The 16,094-nt window shown below is 43.8% G+C and overlaps 1 protein-coding gene and 1 long non-coding RNA gene across 6 annotated transcripts in view; one reads left to right on the top strand and one right to left on the bottom strand.

Moving 5' to 3' along the window:
* The window catches only part of RBPJ (recombination signal binding protein for immunoglobulin kappa J region), a 242,172-nt gene that overhangs the window by 78,269 nt on the left and 147,809 nt on the right, over positions 1 to 16,094 (top strand). The window lies entirely within an intron of this gene.
* Positions 14,765 to 16,094, bottom strand: part of LOC133249428 (uncharacterized) — a 32,707-nt gene continuing 31,377 nt past the window's right edge. For 3 of the 4 annotated variants that reach the window (XR_009736950.1, XR_009736952.1, XR_009736949.1), the window contains one exon: positions 14,765 to 15,688. This is a non-coding gene — a long non-coding RNA (uncharacterized LOC133249428). The remainder of the gene's footprint in view (positions 15,689 to 16,094) is intronic. The other variant, XR_009736951.1, reaches the window with a different exon arrangement.

Raw genomic sequence — 16,094 nt, forward strand, 5'->3', positions numbered from 1 at the left:
TGACTGTCCTGCTAGCTCAGTTGGTAAAGAATCCACCTGCAATGCAGGAGACCATGGTTCGATTCCTGGGTTGGGAAGCTCCGATGGAGAAGGGATAGGCTACCCACTCCAGTATTCTTGGGCTCAACCTGGGCTCGATTCTTGGGTTAGGAAGATCCCGTGGAGAAGGGAAAGGCTACCCACTCCAGCATTCTGGCCTGGAGAATTCCATGGAGTGTATAGTCCATGGGGTCGCAAAGAGTCAGACACGACTGAGCGACTTTCACTTTCACGTGGGTATAAATGTATAAAACATACATGAAATTGAGCTATATCTACATTGACTTCAACTCATAAATTGGAACTTTATTTTTGTATTTATGAAAATCTTAACACCTGCTTGCTTTGTTGTGATGAATAATTTTTATGCTATAATTGGAATATAATGGGGGGATTCTTGGGCCCTCTGAGTTTAGATAAAGTAATCATATTTGAAATAGTTACACGGTCTAAAACAATATTAGTACAAAATGATGGTAATCAAATTTAAAGATTCTGGGATTTTGCTTTACTTATAAAGCCCATCTTCCCCCTTATTAGTAAAAAGAACACTGAGTAACAAGGTTGGGGGACATGCCTAACTGTGTCTGCTCTGAGCTTCAGAATCTGTCCAGTCTCCCCCACTTCTACTGCAGCCTTCTTGAGGCACATCACCCTGCACCCAGACAAGAGCAATAGTATCTCAGTTGGTTTATTTCTGTCCACTCCAGCCCCTTCTAATCCACTCTGCATACAATGTGTCAGCTTGTTGTTCAGTTGCCAAGTCGTGTCCAACTCTTCAGGATCCTATGAACTGCAGCATGCCAGGCTTCCCTGTCCATCACCCTCTCCCGGAGTTTGCCCAAGTTCATGTCCACTGAATCGCTGATACCATCCAACCATCTCATCCTCTGTTGTCCCCTTCTCTTCTACCTTCAGTCTTTCCCAGCATCAGGGTCTTTTCCAGTGAAAAGTGTTGGATTGGCCTTTCTTAACTACAAAACAAATCAAGTCATTGCCTGCTTAAGACTATTCCTAATCTGTCCCAGGCTTCTTTCTCCTACCTCTAATCACACCATTATTCTCCTGCTCACTGTGCTGCAGCTTCACTGGCTTTCTTTCTTCAAATCCTCCAAATGCATCCCCACTTTAGGGTCTTAGCACTTACTGCCCTTGGCACCACCTCATTTGAACCTCAGCTGTCCCTTCTCTAAACTAGAGACTGATAATAATCCAGAACTTCATGCTTGCTCTAAGGATAATATTTAACACATTTAAAGCACAGGGTGGGGTATGGGGAGGGAAAGAAGAAGGAGGAGGAGAAGGAAGAGGAAGGGGCAGGAAGGTGGGGGAAGTAGAAGAGAAGAAAGGGAAGTTCTCTGCCTAGTCCTCTGCCTAGAACGCTCTGTTCCACAATCTTTGCACAGTTCCTTCCTTCTCTAACTCTTCAGAGGAGTCTTCCCTCCCCATACATGCCATCACCCTGTGTCCAATGCCCTGTTTTATTTTCTTTAAAGCACTCAACAATCTGATTTCATCTTTACATTTATCGGGTAACTAGCTTATATTATAGCATCTCTCCCCACAGAATGTAAGCTGAAGGAGTCCCTTGTCACTCAATGCATAACATGATGCCTACACAAAGAAGTCTTTCAATAACGTTGCTTGACTAAAAGAATGAATGAGTGAATGAATGCTGCTGCTGCTGCTAAGTCGCTTCAGTCGTGTCCGACTCTGTGCGACCCCATAGACAGCAGCCCACCAGGCTCCCCCGTCCCTGGGATTCTCCAGGCACGAACGCTGGAGTGGGTTGCCATTTCCTTCTCCAGAATGAATGAATACCCAGCTTCAGAAATCACCTAAGATCTGGCTTCTGAGTACCGGAGTGTGTGTGTGCTGTGCGTGCTCAGTCATTCAGTCATATCTGACTCTTTGCAACCCCATGGACTATAGCCAGCCAGGCTCTTCTGTCCATGGAATTTTCCAGACAAGATTACTGGAGGAGGTTGCCGTTCCTCCTCTAGGGGATCTTCCTGACTCAGGGATCAAACCCGTGTCTACTGTGTCTCCTGCATTTGCAGGTGGATTCTTTACCACCGTGCCACCTGGGAACCTCTAGCAAGTACTGAACTTTTTGGCACTTCAGTTTCCCTTATGAATAATTAGTAAGCTGAATTGATCATTAATGGCACTTCTTCTTTTACACTGGCCAAAAAGTTCATTTGAGTTTTTCTGTAACATCAATATTTCCATGGTTCATATTCAAATATTATTTCCACCTTCCCTTCCTGTTCTTCTCTCTTCTCCTCCTTCTTCACTTTTTTCTTTCCTGTCTCCCTCCTTCCATCCCTCCCTCCTGTCAGCAGCGGCCCTCCCTCGGATCCGTGAATAATTCTAAACCATTTGGAGATACTTTATGCATAAACACAGACGTCTCAAGGATGTATGGTCTCTACACAGTGAATTGTCTTCACAATTGTTGTAGTGTTTCATTTTCCTTGCCTAGCTAACCTCATCAAAACCACACCCTCTGCTGCCAAACCACGGCCCTATTCTGACTTTGGAAATAAAAATGGAATAGAAGGATCCCTGGCTTCTGAGGGGGGAAAATTGCTACACAAATTTTAACTAGTATGGTGCTTCTGGAGAAATCAGGGGGGAACTGACAGGATTGATTACAACTTTATAGATTTCCTAATATAATAAATTCCATGAGACTGATACCAAATTTTAGATACCACCAGAGACAATCCCTAAATTACTTTTTCTAGGCCATATCTAATTACAGTGACTATCCTTGTACATGCTTAACTTTTAACCACTTAGTTTACGATATGCTATTAATAGAAATATACACTAAAAACAATATAGTGATGATTAGAGAGTAATGTTATGTATTAAAACTTACATCATTCCTTATTTAAGATCCTATGAAACATGGTCTCAGGAAATGAAACGGAATTTCTTCCATGTCTAGAACAACTGAAGTCATTATCAACTGCAAAGACATTTTAATTTGCTTATAAAAGCATGTCTACAAACCAAGTTTTTAAAGTTTAAAACCACATGATGGCTTAGAATCACAGCATTTATGAACTGGAAGAACACTGTGACCTTCATTTAACACTTGAGGAAACTGAAACTCGGAGAGCTCAAATGACTAGACCAAGGTCACAGACCCCATTAGTGCTGGAGCTGGAACAAAACTTCTGGTCTCCTGGTTTCATGCTTTTCTCATCACCCCAAGTGGCAGTTTCTTGCAACTTTCAATCATATGTGCCCATTCATCACAGAACACGGTGGGTTGGAATATAAATTATCAGTCCATTAACTGAGAAGCCACTTGAGGAATTATAGTAGTCATGTTGCTGTTACAGTACTTCTTAATATTCACTTGACTTTATGTGTCTGGTACTTTAGAAAGTGTTACTTGTATTAAACTATTTAATCCCCAACTAGCCCTATGGGTGGGTGGGTATGGGAGGATAGTCACTTTTCTAAGCCTTTTACATCTAATAAATCATATAATCCTCAAAACTACCCTACAAAGTAGTATTATTCCTCCTATTTTGAGTCTTAAAGTGATAGAGTCATGCTCAAGTTCAAACATACCCTTAAACCAATACATATGCTACCTCTCTCTGCTCTACCACCTACTCATTAGTTTCTACTTTCCCATCACCAAATATTAGAATAACAAGTAGTTTAACTTGAGTTTCTTCTCCCTGCATTCACCTAGTTTCTCTGTATTAGCTGGCACTAGAGATATGGTGGGCTGCCGTCTATGGGGTCGCACAGAGTCGGACACAACTGAAGCGACTTAGCAGCAGCAGCAGCAGAGATATGGAAATGGCAACCCAGTCCAGTACTCTTGCCTGGAAAATCCCATGAACGGAGGAACCCGGTAGGCTACAGCCCATGCGGTCACAAAGAGTCGGACATGACCGAGAGACTTCACACACACAGAGATATTTAAAGACAGAGGAACCAGAAAGGACAGAAGACCATCTACAACCTGAATAAATTAGACAATGGATTTTATTATGTAATTAGCAACACTTCAACTTGAACAGGTATGGCTACAGCCCATGAAAGTAAGTTTTCTGCATATGGTGACCTAGTATAAAAACATAATCTGTGAATTACTAAGTGAGCTACATTTTTTCTGCAAGAAGGAGCAGAGACATGTTAGTGTTACATCAGTTAGTGGGGAAGTCTGTGGAAAGAACACATGGAGAGGTGAGAAATCCTAGAACAGTCTCGGTGGCTACAGTCGGGGCCTTAGAGGGTATCACTCCGTTTTTTTCAGGTTGCAGTAGTAGCTCTAGTCATTCAACAGCAGCAAAAGCTGTCCACCATTTTCATGACCTGGCTTCTCTGCTGGTCTCCCATCTCTCAACCTACTTACTACCAATTGACTTTTCCGTATTCACCTCTCCTAGCTCTTTCTCCTACCTCTCTCTGCTCTAGGTCCCTCTTATGTCTCTATTTACCACCTTCTTTTCTTTTTTTCCCTGTAGGGCTCTTAAACCCCATGACAAAGAGAGAATCTGAGCTGGGACATGAGCAGGTCTATTGGTGCATCAAGTAGACGGTATTTCCATTAGAGTGCTCACATCAAGTCATCTCAAAGTCTATGGAGGGCTGCCTTCCCACTCATCATACCCTCCCAGAGAAACATCTGTACGCCCACTGGCTGCTTCAAAGGTAACAGGATCATACAGAACAAAGCAAGCATGGACCTATATGTTTAAAAGGGATCTTTGAGCATGATGAGCAATTTGTATGCCTTGTCTGGTACAAATACAGATCCTCTTCCATGTACTGATTGCATTAATCAGGACAAGAGCTCTTGCTGAAAAAAAAAAAAAAAAAAATTATTAAACTTTTAAGGGCAGAAACCTAAAAAATAAAGGGTCATTGCTGAATATTCTCTCATTTTAGATTTCAGCTACAGCTCTATTTTTAGCTATGGTATACTCAGAATTGGATACCATAAATTCTTTTAATGCTCTTTATCTTCAACTCTCTTACCTTTTAAATCTATAGTAACTTTTAGCTGACTCAGGATACAAACCCAGAGGCTCTGATAATTCTGACATTTTTAAATGGCCAAACAATGGAGGTTTCTGAAGTTGTTTCACTGATGGTGTTGACCTATAAGAGGACAAAAATAGCAGTACCTTGCAATTGCAGATCATTTTGTATTTTTGAAGTGCTCCTCACTGAAATGCCACTCTTTTCTTACTCCTTTGTACTTTCCTAGGGCGCTGACTTTGCCAAACCACAAAATGAAATCCTTCACATCACCATCCTCCCCTTGGTTTCCTGAATCCACTTGATTGCTCTTTTCTCCAATCTCACCAGGACTCCTTGCCTATCTTGCTCATGCATGACACATCTTGCATAATTAAAGTTTTACTTGCTTATCATGTAAGTTTCTTGAGGGCAGAGAAAATGAGCCATCTAAAACAGTATCTTGCATATAAAAGGTACGAAAAAAATAGAGGAGGGGAATGCATGGGGAAAGGCCTGATTTTGCCCACTTACAGATGAGGGAAAAAAAACATACCATTTGGGAACTGAGGAAGACATTGCACTGACTTGTGGTAGCCTTAAACCAAGGTGCAGAAGCAAAGAAAGAAACCTTTTAAAAGTATTAATAGAAGCATAAGGGACTGGCAAAGAGTAAAATGAGAAAGAAGAGGAAAGGATGAGAAGAGACAGAAAAGGAAGAGAAGAGGGCTGAGCTGAATGGATAAGCAGCAAAGAGGAGTTTTTGTTTGTCTGTTTGTTTTTAAGAGAGTGAGGTGGAAAGCCAGAAGAAAAAGGCAGAAAAGCATTTTTATAATCTCCTTAGGAAAATGTTTTACATTGACTGGAAGCGCTAATTTGGACTTTGGGAAGTAGGAAGAAAATGAGGAAGGCACCATCCTTTAGTCAAAGGTAAGAGAACTGAGAAAAGTGAATAGAGGACAAAGGGGAAGAAGAGAGGGAAGTGGTTGGTCCTTTTTTTAGTTATTAAAATCATTCCACACAAAATCCGTTTTTGAGAATTTTGCAAAATCAAAGGGAAAAAAGAAAACCACAACGAAAGGAACTTCAGCTCCTGTGATGCCTTGAGTCAGAAATTCTGTGCAGTCTGTATAACTGTAGGCAAAACTTCTAAAGCATATGTTTAAATTCTCTGTCAACAGATAAGAACTTCTCAGCCAGTTTAAACCAGAACTTTCAAACGACTGTCTAATCTAGCAAAGTCTTATGACCATTCTAGGTTTGACACCAGAATCTTGCCCATTATGCACAGTATCAGAGAAAAATCAGTTCTAATTTGATTTAACTTAGAAACTAAATATCTTCTGTTGGCTTTTAGGATAGCTTTCTCATTCAGTTTTCCTCTCTCCACTCTGACTGCTGCTTTGAGTTTCCATGCCCAGTCCTCCAATTTTACTCTGTACCTCTCTTTTATAATATATCTTGGTTTATGGTAGACAAAGCTGATATAACAAACAGACTCAACTATGTCATCAGTCAGTCGTCAGGAACTATTTCCTCCTCATGTAACACATCCATTCATCCATCACATGCTCAGCTGTGTCTGACTATGTGATCCTATGAACTGCAGCCTGCAAGGCTCCTCTGTCCATGGGATTTTCCAAGCAAGAATACTGAAATGGGTTGCCATTTACTTCTCCAGGAGATCTTCCCAACACAGGGATTGAACCCACATTTCTAAGCCTGTGTACAGGTTGTCAGGGCAACTTTCCTCCACACATTTAGGGGGTTCCTGCACACATTTAGGGGGACTGGCTCCTCTCTATATACTGCTCTCCACAGCCATCCCTTCTACTTAGACGCCCTTGGCCAGACTTCAGACATATGACCATACCCCACAGCAAATTCAGTTCAGCTGTCTACCTGGACAAAGAAGCAAACAACAGGTTGGGGGGAGGGGGAGAAGCAGTCTCTGTCACAGTACCACCTACCACAGTTGCCATTTAACATTTATATGTACAATTACATCATTCATGTCTATTTCCTCCATCAGATTTTTAACCTCTGTTACAGCAGATAAACATTTTTGTTCACAACTGGGTCTCAACAAACTGCTAAATACATCTGTTGAATTAATCAGTAAATTCTTATTAATCTAGATCTCTAGCACATTAGCCCGGAGCACTATAACAGCCTCTTAACTGACCTCTCTGTTTCCCCTCTTGGCCCCCTCCATAGCAAAGCCTTTTGTAGTGATCTTCCAAAACTACACACGTGCTCCTACCATTTCCTCCACTTTAAAACGTCAACAGTCTTCCATTGCCCCCATATTTCCTTATATTGCCATGTAATTCCCTTCCTTCCTTCTCTCTTTCCACATTCCTTCCCATCACAGATGCACACACCCTCACTCACTCTCTCACATATACTCACTGTCTGCCTTTCCAGTCCAGTCACAAACACGGACACTTCTCCCCAACACACCGCGTGCCTCCCTGGCTAACTGCTCACTGCGCTCAAGTCTCAGCTTAGTTTATCATTTTATTGAGGATCTCCCTTAGCCCTCAGAATGGTGTTGGTTCCCTTATTCTGTGCTCCCATAGCTCTCTGCCTACTGTAGGGGGTATTTTATGCTTTGAAGTTATCAAGTGGCAACCCACTCCAGTACTTTTGCCTGGAAAATTCCGTGGATTGGAGGAACCTGGTAGGCTTCAGTCCATGGGGTTGCAAAGAGTTAGACACGACTGAGCGACTTCACTTTCTCCCCCAGCAGACTGCCCTGCCACATCTTACTCCCTGGGTGCTCCCAGCACTTAATACATTGCTGGACACAAAGTCTACATCCTGGAAATAGAGGATGGATGGATGACTTTTCAGAGAAGAGTTGTGAGCCACTGCATTCAACTTTAAACAAAATCAGCTATCACTGCTGATCTCAGTTAAGAAATCTTCAGTGGTGGAAACTCTACAATTCCCAGGGAAATTTGTGCTAAAAGCAGAAGTGTTAATGTTCAAAAATGTTTTTCAAATTTCTTTCCATAATCTGAACCTCTTAATTACTGTCTAACTGCACAAGTTCCAAAGAGGTGCTTTACTTCTCTTTCATAACATTAACTTTTAAAACCCAAATGGCTTTAAACTTGCACTTTCTCATGATGCAAATGGCTAGCAAGTTGACCTTTCTCTTGATTTCAAGATAGAGTAGGACATGGGGTTACACAGAAACCTAACATTTACTTTACCTGTTTTCCCTGGGGCTCATGGAGCTCAACGGATCTCTAAATCTGTAAGATACAAGAGAACTTGATTTCCCCCAAGTCATGTTTGCTTGTGTGTGCTCAGTCTTGGAGCCTGGAGGGGTGGGGCTTGGAGATTTGACAAGGCTTGTCTCGGGTCCAGGCTCCCAGTGTAAACGAAACAGCCAAAATAACAAACTCCCAATTTAGGAATTTGCTATGGGCGCTGCTCAAGGACCATTCTTGGGTTCCTTGGAGTGTATTGGACTAACGTTTTTTAAAAAAGGGAGCAACTCCTATTCATATGTAAATATCAGTAGCCTATTGTCTCCTAGGGCTTCCCTGGTAGCTCAGAGGACGTCCCTTGTGGCAACGGAAGACTGTTGAAGTTTTAACGTGGAGGAAATGGTAGGATCTCATGTGCAATTTCAGAAGATCACTACAAAAGGCTTTGCTATGAGGGGGCAAAGAGGGGAGACAGAGAGGTCAGTAAAGAATCCGCCTGCAATACAGGAGGCAGAGGGTTCGATCGCTCAGACGGGAAGATCCCCTGGAAAAGGGAATGGCTACCACTCCAGTATTCTTGCCTGGAGAATTCCATGGACAGAGGAGCCTGGTGGGCTACAGTCCATGGGATCGCAAAGAGTCGGACACAACTGAGTGACTGAACAACACCATCATCTAAGCAAGAACATAGATTTCTAAGGACAGGTTACTGCTGGAGGCAAAGAAATGAAGTTAATGAAGCAGTCATGGGGCAGGAAATTTTACAATTTCAATATAAGAGCAACAACTACTTGCAGAATGTGAAAAAAAAAGATCTTCCTATTTATCTGCCCAGTTACATCTGACATTCCTACAAAAAAAAAAAAAAAGAGGGAAAAAAATAAGCGTAAACTTCTAAATTAATGCCTCTATTCTGAGAATTTTACTGATCTAAATTTCCTAAAATTTAGTTGAGTAAGTCTGTAAGCTGTTTTGATTTTTGTACAAAGGGAGAAGGAAAAGCACAGCACATGCTCTGACTTCGCGTCAACTTCCCTCTGTTTTATTTTCAGCCCAGTCACAAAACCACGGTCTTTGCTTGCCTCACTCTTTTGTTTTTCCAAAAGAGTATTCTCTTCTGTGTGAGGTTCTGATCCAAAATAATCAGTATTGGAAGTTGGGCTGTTTTTGCTTCATTTCTGTGGCCTGAGTCATTCTCTCCAAAACCAGGATGCCCTTAGGGAAGATACAGAGGAAATGATGTAATACTCTCTGGTCTCTTTCTCGCTTTGGGCCGGAGCCTTAATGAATCTGTTTTCTAATTAGCCCGCAAGGAGCACAGTGGGGGGAAAAAAAAAGAGTCTCTTCAGTGTCTCCCTTCTCACTAGAGGTGCACACACTATTTGCTCCTTTGGGGAACACACTTGCCAGAAACAGTGCATAAATCTTCTCCGCATCACTGTCAAGCAGCTGGAAGCAAAGGTATTTTGTTATGCCTACTTTACCAATTAACTTTTAAGTGTTTTGAGTTGTTAAGAGTTTAAGTTTTAAGTGTTTTGAGCTGGGATCAAAACCAGAAAGTGTCACCTCCAAGGTCAAGCGCTGCCCCTAGGAGAGGGAACTGCAGTGAAGGGGGTTGGGGGGGAGGGGAGGGGTAAATATCTCCCAATTCCTCCACTACATCCCCCAAGCAATCCCTGCCTATGCAAATGAAGGGAGCAAGAATCTATTAGAAAACCTGTTTAGAACAGACTTCCTATATTAACTTGATAACCGTTTGTTCAAGATGCTTTTGAACTGTGGTGTTGGAGAAGGCTGTTGAGAGTTCCCTTGGATTGCAAGGAGATTCAACCAGTCCATCCTAAAGGAAGTCAATCCTGACTACTCATTAGCAGGGCTGATGCTGAAGCTCCAATACTTTGGCCATCTGATGCAAAGGGCTGACTCATTAGAAAAGACTGGAAAAGATTGACAGCAGGAGGAGAAGTGGACGAGAGAGGATGAGATGGTTGGATGGCATCACCAACTCAATGGACTTGAGTTTGAGCACGCTCCAGGAGGTGGGGAAGGACAGGGGAGCCTGGGGTGCTGCAGTCCATGGGGTTGCAAAGAGTTGGACACAACTGAGTGACTGAACAACAACAACAAACTGTGTGTTCAATTTCTGGGCACTCTGGACACTGCACAGGAATATTCAGTCTCAAAGCCATGTAGGTATATCCGTTGTTTCGTTGTTTGTCTTTCAGTTGCTAAATCATGTCTGACTCTCTGAGATGCTATGAAGTGTAGCCCACCAGGCTACAGGCTACAGGCTACACTTTCCAGGGAAGAATACTAGAGTGAATCTTAAGAATCTGCCTGCAATGCAGGAGACCTGGGTTCGATCCCTGGGTTGGGAAGATCCCCTGGAGAAGGCCAGGGCAACCCATTCCAGTATTCTTGCCTGGAGAATCCCCACAGACAGGAGCCTAGTCCATGGGGTTGCAAAGAGTTGGACATGACTGAGCTACTAGCACAAGCACATAAGCTTCCTGACCCAGGGATTGAACCCATGTTTTCAGAATCTCCTACACTGGCAAGTGAATTCCTCACCACTGAGCCACCTGGGAAACTCCTGGACACCGTATCATTTCCTAATTATAACCTTGAGTCAATTTTGCTCTTTTTCTCTGATATTTGACTTCTTGGGCTATTTGCCTGGTAAAAACTAGCAATCAGCAAATTCATGTGCTTTAATTTGTTGTGGGGAGGATCTGGAAAGCTTGGACCTGTACCACCACTTCAGCTACTGGTAAGCCATAGCACTTGGGGTCATTCAAAGTATTTGCTCAAATTCCCTTCTCTCTGAGCCCCAGGACTTGCGATCATTTTAACATGTGGCTCACCCTGTGGAAATGCTTTGTTCAATACGTCTGTCTCCTCAACCAGACCTCAGCTTCTTAATTCATTCTGATAACCCCAGCTTTAGAGGAAGCTCATGAATTGGCTGCTGGAACTAAACTAAGGAAAAGGAGAAGCAGGCGAGGGGTGAGGAGAATTTGAGGCTGGGGAGTGAGGTGGGGGAAAAATGCCTGAGGGAAAGAAGGGCAGAGTTCACACTGGCATCCCAGATGTCCTTGAGACTGCGAATGTCTGTTTTCAAGAAGGATCCAAACTCTGAAAGGGAAGCAACACACTAAAGAGTTAACGGAAAGACTGCGAGGAAACTGAATCTGGCTCATAAAGTCAACGGGTGTACCTCAACCAGTGAAATTGCTGGTCTGGTGTTTTAAAAGACCTATTCCTGGCTCCACCCTGGCCTAGGAACACAGAACTCTTGGGGGTGGGACCTCGGAGATTTTTTAACAAGCACCCAGGGTACTAGAGTTTGAAAAGCATTGATGTGGTCTTTCTCGAAAGCGTTTCACCCCACTCCATCCGACCCAGGTCCAATTTGCGTGAAGTCTTTTTGTTGAAGACCTAGCGTGGAGACACCAGGAGACTTCAGCATGTAAACTATGATGTCCTTTCATTCACTCTGTCCAGCGTCATTCCCCCCAACACACACTCACACACAACAGACATGCAAGTGTTCCCTGTGCGCACACCTCTGCAGGACCAGTGCCTGGGGTCACGTGCCTAGTCCCTTGAAAGGCCCCCTGTCTAGGACAGCCCTAATGGACAGTCTGAAAATTAGGCAGGGAGCAAACACAGATATTTACGGCAAAAACCCTTTGGACAAAAATTCCTTGTACTGCAGACCTTTGACTTCTGACTCTAGATAAAACTAAAAGAATATCTGCAAGAGGAAAATGAAAAGGTTAATTCTCTTTTCTAAAACTCACTACAGATTTGGTAACAGATGAACTTGCATTTTGCCTTCATTTTTTCCAAAGTGATTCATTCATCTTGGTTCCTGAACACCTGCTTAAAAACAGGGCTTTCTTCTCTCTGTCCTTAGGGTGTGCCAACCAGGTTTGAAACCATGAGGTAGGTCTAACACCAGGGGAGGGTTCGTGGAGGGGAGGAAAGTCTGATTTGATCTACATAATGTATTCATTGTTTAAAATCATACATTGCACCGAAAGCTTTGGTGAGTCTTGTGGTGTGAAACCGGGAACTTGGAGCAAGCTCTTGAAGCCAGAGTTTCCAGGCCCAAGGTGAATGTTGACATTACCGAGGCTGGAATCCCTGTTAATACCTAGGTTTTCCTTCCATGAAGACGGCATTAAGTTTGGGGTTTTCTTTCCCTCCAAGTTTTTCAGAGCAACCCGCAATAAAATGGAAGGTGCTCCCAGCAGAATTTATTTCCAATGACAACTGGCCCAGTGTTTCCCGAGTTTACTCATTGGTCCAACTGCCTATCACTGTCCCCACTTCCCTTCTTCTGGGGCGCTTCTGTCTCTTTTTCTCAGCTCCTTGTCAGTTAATTCACATTTCCTGATTTGGCAAACACCACCACCACCCCACCTCCTTTTTCTTGGGTAAAACTTCCTGAGTTGACATTAAAGAGAACTGTTACCTCACCCAAGAGCTTTAGCAGGAAAATGGCATTTAGGTTTAATTACCTAAAGCCTCACAGTAGTTACCACTTTATAAAATTCAAGTGACTTTTTTCCAAGCTCCCCGTTTTCCAAAACTGGCTGGCGACCTCCGGGAAGGTGGGATGCTGCCCGGCCCCGGCCTAGGCACGAAGTTGGCAAGGAGGCTAGGGTGAAGGCCCTTCCAGTGCTCACCCTGAAACCCTGGAAGCAGCAAGGACTGCCGACCTCCAAGGCCATTCTGGGATCCAAGAGAAGGAGGGCATACATGGTAAGACCAGGGAAGAACAACTCCCTGGACTGTTTTAACTCAAAGATGGTGGCTCAGACAGTAAAGAATCTGCCTGCAATGCAGGAGACCCAGGTTCGATCCCTGAGTCAGGAAGATCCCCTGGAGAAGGGAATGGCAACGCACTCCAGTATTCTTTCCTGAAGAATCCCGTGGACAGAGGAGCCTGGTGGGCTACAGTCCATGGGGTCGTAAAGAGTCAGACATGATTGAGCAAAGATGCACACCCAGGGGGAGGGAGGGGGGATATGTGTACATATAGTTGACTCACGCAATTGTACAGCAGAAACTAACACAACATTGTAAAGCAATTGTACTCCAATTTTAAAAAAAGGTGCACACCCTCCTTTGGAAAAGCCTAGAAGACCTGGGCCAGGGAGCTAGTCACACTGCTGTCTCACCAGCTTTCAGGGAGCAGTGGGGAAATGGCTGTTGTTGTCATATGAGGTGACCACAGCTTTCCCTAGGGCCCCTTGCAGCCACTCTCCCAGAGCTTGGGACTCCAAATGTTCTTCCTTCTTCTTTTTTTTCCCTTATTTATTTATTATTTATTTTTGGCCACGAGGCATGTGGGATCTCAGTTCCCCAGCCAGGGATAGAACTCACATCCCCTGAATTGGAAGGGAAGATTCTTAACCACTGGACCACCAGGGAAGTCTCTCTTCCCTCTTCTTGAAAGCTGTAGAACCATCAAGACATCTTTCTGGGAATCTGTTCAGGACCATGTTTGCTTCTCCTGGTGGTATCTGTGTCATCTCTGGTTTGGGGCAGAAGAGTTTAATTTTGATCCACTCCCCTGTGGCTGTAAGTCTTGGTTCAGTGGTGGCTTTTCCCAACTACAGATGTAGTCCCCACCCCGACGGGGACCATGCTACCCTTTTCTCTGCTTTGCTTTCCTCAGTCGTGCTTGTCACCACCTAACATGCTTTGTCCAGGCATCCCACTTTAGTTTTCTCCTATCTTCTGCCACCTGCTTCACTCTCTCACACATTCCCACTCTTAGCCTCTGGGACAGAAACCCCAGGGTGCAGTAATTTGGGCTACTTTGTTCACCACTCCACCCCTGGCACCTAGAACAGTGCCTGGTATATCACAGGAGGTGCTCAGTAAGTATGTACTGAAGAGTGAATGGATTTGAGGAATTTCTGGAACCAGAAAGAAGATATGGGAAGGTATAATTTTGGATCAGGGAGAATCTAGAATACCCAGGCAGGTGGGCAAGGATGAGAAGGCATAGAGGAAGATAGCATTTAAGTGATGGAGAGTTGCCTACTTTGTCCCTGAATGCTTATAGTGACTACTAGTGATTAGATGTCCCTGTTGATAAGACATAAATGATCAAGTAAGTGTAGGCACAGAAAGTTTCCATGCTGACTTTATAGGTGCTCTTTCCCCTGCGCTGCTGTTGGTTCCCTGACACCTGTTCTAGACAAAGGCTGGTAATTAGACAAAGACTGGTAATCCTAATTCAGTAAAGTGCACTGTGACTGGATTCAAATCCCACCTCGGTAGCTTTAGGCAAGGCTCTGAATCTCTGTAGGTACCTGTTTCCCAATAAAGAAAATAAAATGGTGGGACCTGGCATTTTATAATTCTGCTTACACCTCCCAACTTCATGACTCGCTGTGTGGTTAGGTAACATGTCAAGTTGGTGGCCTGAAGAGAAACCACCGGGGCAGGAGGTGTCTTGACAAGTCACAGTTGTCACCGCTTCCCCAAACCATATCATTTTCATGGCCCAAGAGAGAGATTAAAAGTGACATGCTAATTTTGAAGCTGCAGTGAATTTAAAGTGCCTTCTTTTCTTAAGTGACTAAAGCCAAGCTTTGGAAATTAGAGCATGCTAGATGAGCTCTGGGGCTTCCCAGGTGGCTCAGTGGTATAAAAAATTTGTCTGCCAAGCAGGAGAGGTGGGTTCAGTTCCTGGGTTGGAAGATCCCCTGGAGAAGAAAATGGCAACCCACTCCACTATTCTTGCCTGGGAAATCCCATGGACAGAGAAGCCTGGCAGGCTACAGTCCATGGGGTCATGAAGAGTCAGACTCGATTTAGCAACTAAAAAACAAGAGAGATGAGCTCTGGGGGCTGAGGGATCTTCCATGGTCGAGGCACGCTGGATGTGAGGGTGGCTGCTACGTGTTCTGGTGAATCCACAGAAGTCTATTAACATGCAATCTATGAAAAATCTAAAGTGGCCTCAGGCTCTAGGCTTGTACTTGCTTTGCTGTTAACCCACTGGAATGCTGTCTCTGTCAATTACTTTTCCATTTTCCTGGGTTTGCTGGTTAAATGCTGTATATGAAACCCTTTGAATCATTTAAACGGGAGAGAAAAGTATAAACAAGTCCTTGCTTCACCAAGACATCAGACATACAACAATGGTTTTGATTGTGTGATCTTTAATCGAGCACACACTGTGTTAAGAAAAAGCTTTAAACAGGCAAACTTCAAGTGTTAGGCTTAGTGTCCCTTTATCTTTGGAGACGGCTATTTAGCAAAGACATCTTTCTGTGCCCCTTGCGGCAAGGGCAGATTCAAATATCTTCCTTCTTCAACCTGTAGAATCGCTTTCGAAATTATTCTGTTTCTTTTGGCTAGATGGTATTCTGTATCTTGGCTGAAACAGATCATTGGGCCACATGATTCTAAGTGAAAAAAGACAAACTTGTGAAAATTGGGCTCTGACCCCCCTCTGTAACATTAGCACTCATGAACAAATCCAATGTTGATGGAATTCCTTAGTTAATGATTTAGGAATCTCCACTCCACCCCCTGTACCACCAGACAGGAGCCTCTCTCCTCTCTTGGGCTTGGAACTAGTCTACAAACCTGAGGGCCTGGGTTTTCCAGTGCGTGGTCCTTGTGGGTTACCCCTGAGAGCTGTGTGAGTGCCAGCCTGGCCAAGCTGTAGGGGCCCAAGACAACAGGGGGAGCGCTACAGAAAAGCTCATCTGTGAGGGACATGATGTGATGGGCACAACAGCCCTACAGAAGCAGAGGGTGGTGGTTCATCTCCTGCAGGATTTAAAACTACCCAGAATGGCAGTGAAA

This window comes from Bos javanicus, chromosome 6, assembly GCF_032452875.1.
Source record: "Bos javanicus breed banteng chromosome 6, ARS-OSU_banteng_1.0, whole genome shotgun sequence".
NCBI classification, from domain to species: domain Eukaryota; kingdom Metazoa; phylum Chordata; class Mammalia; order Artiodactyla; family Bovidae; genus Bos; species Bos javanicus.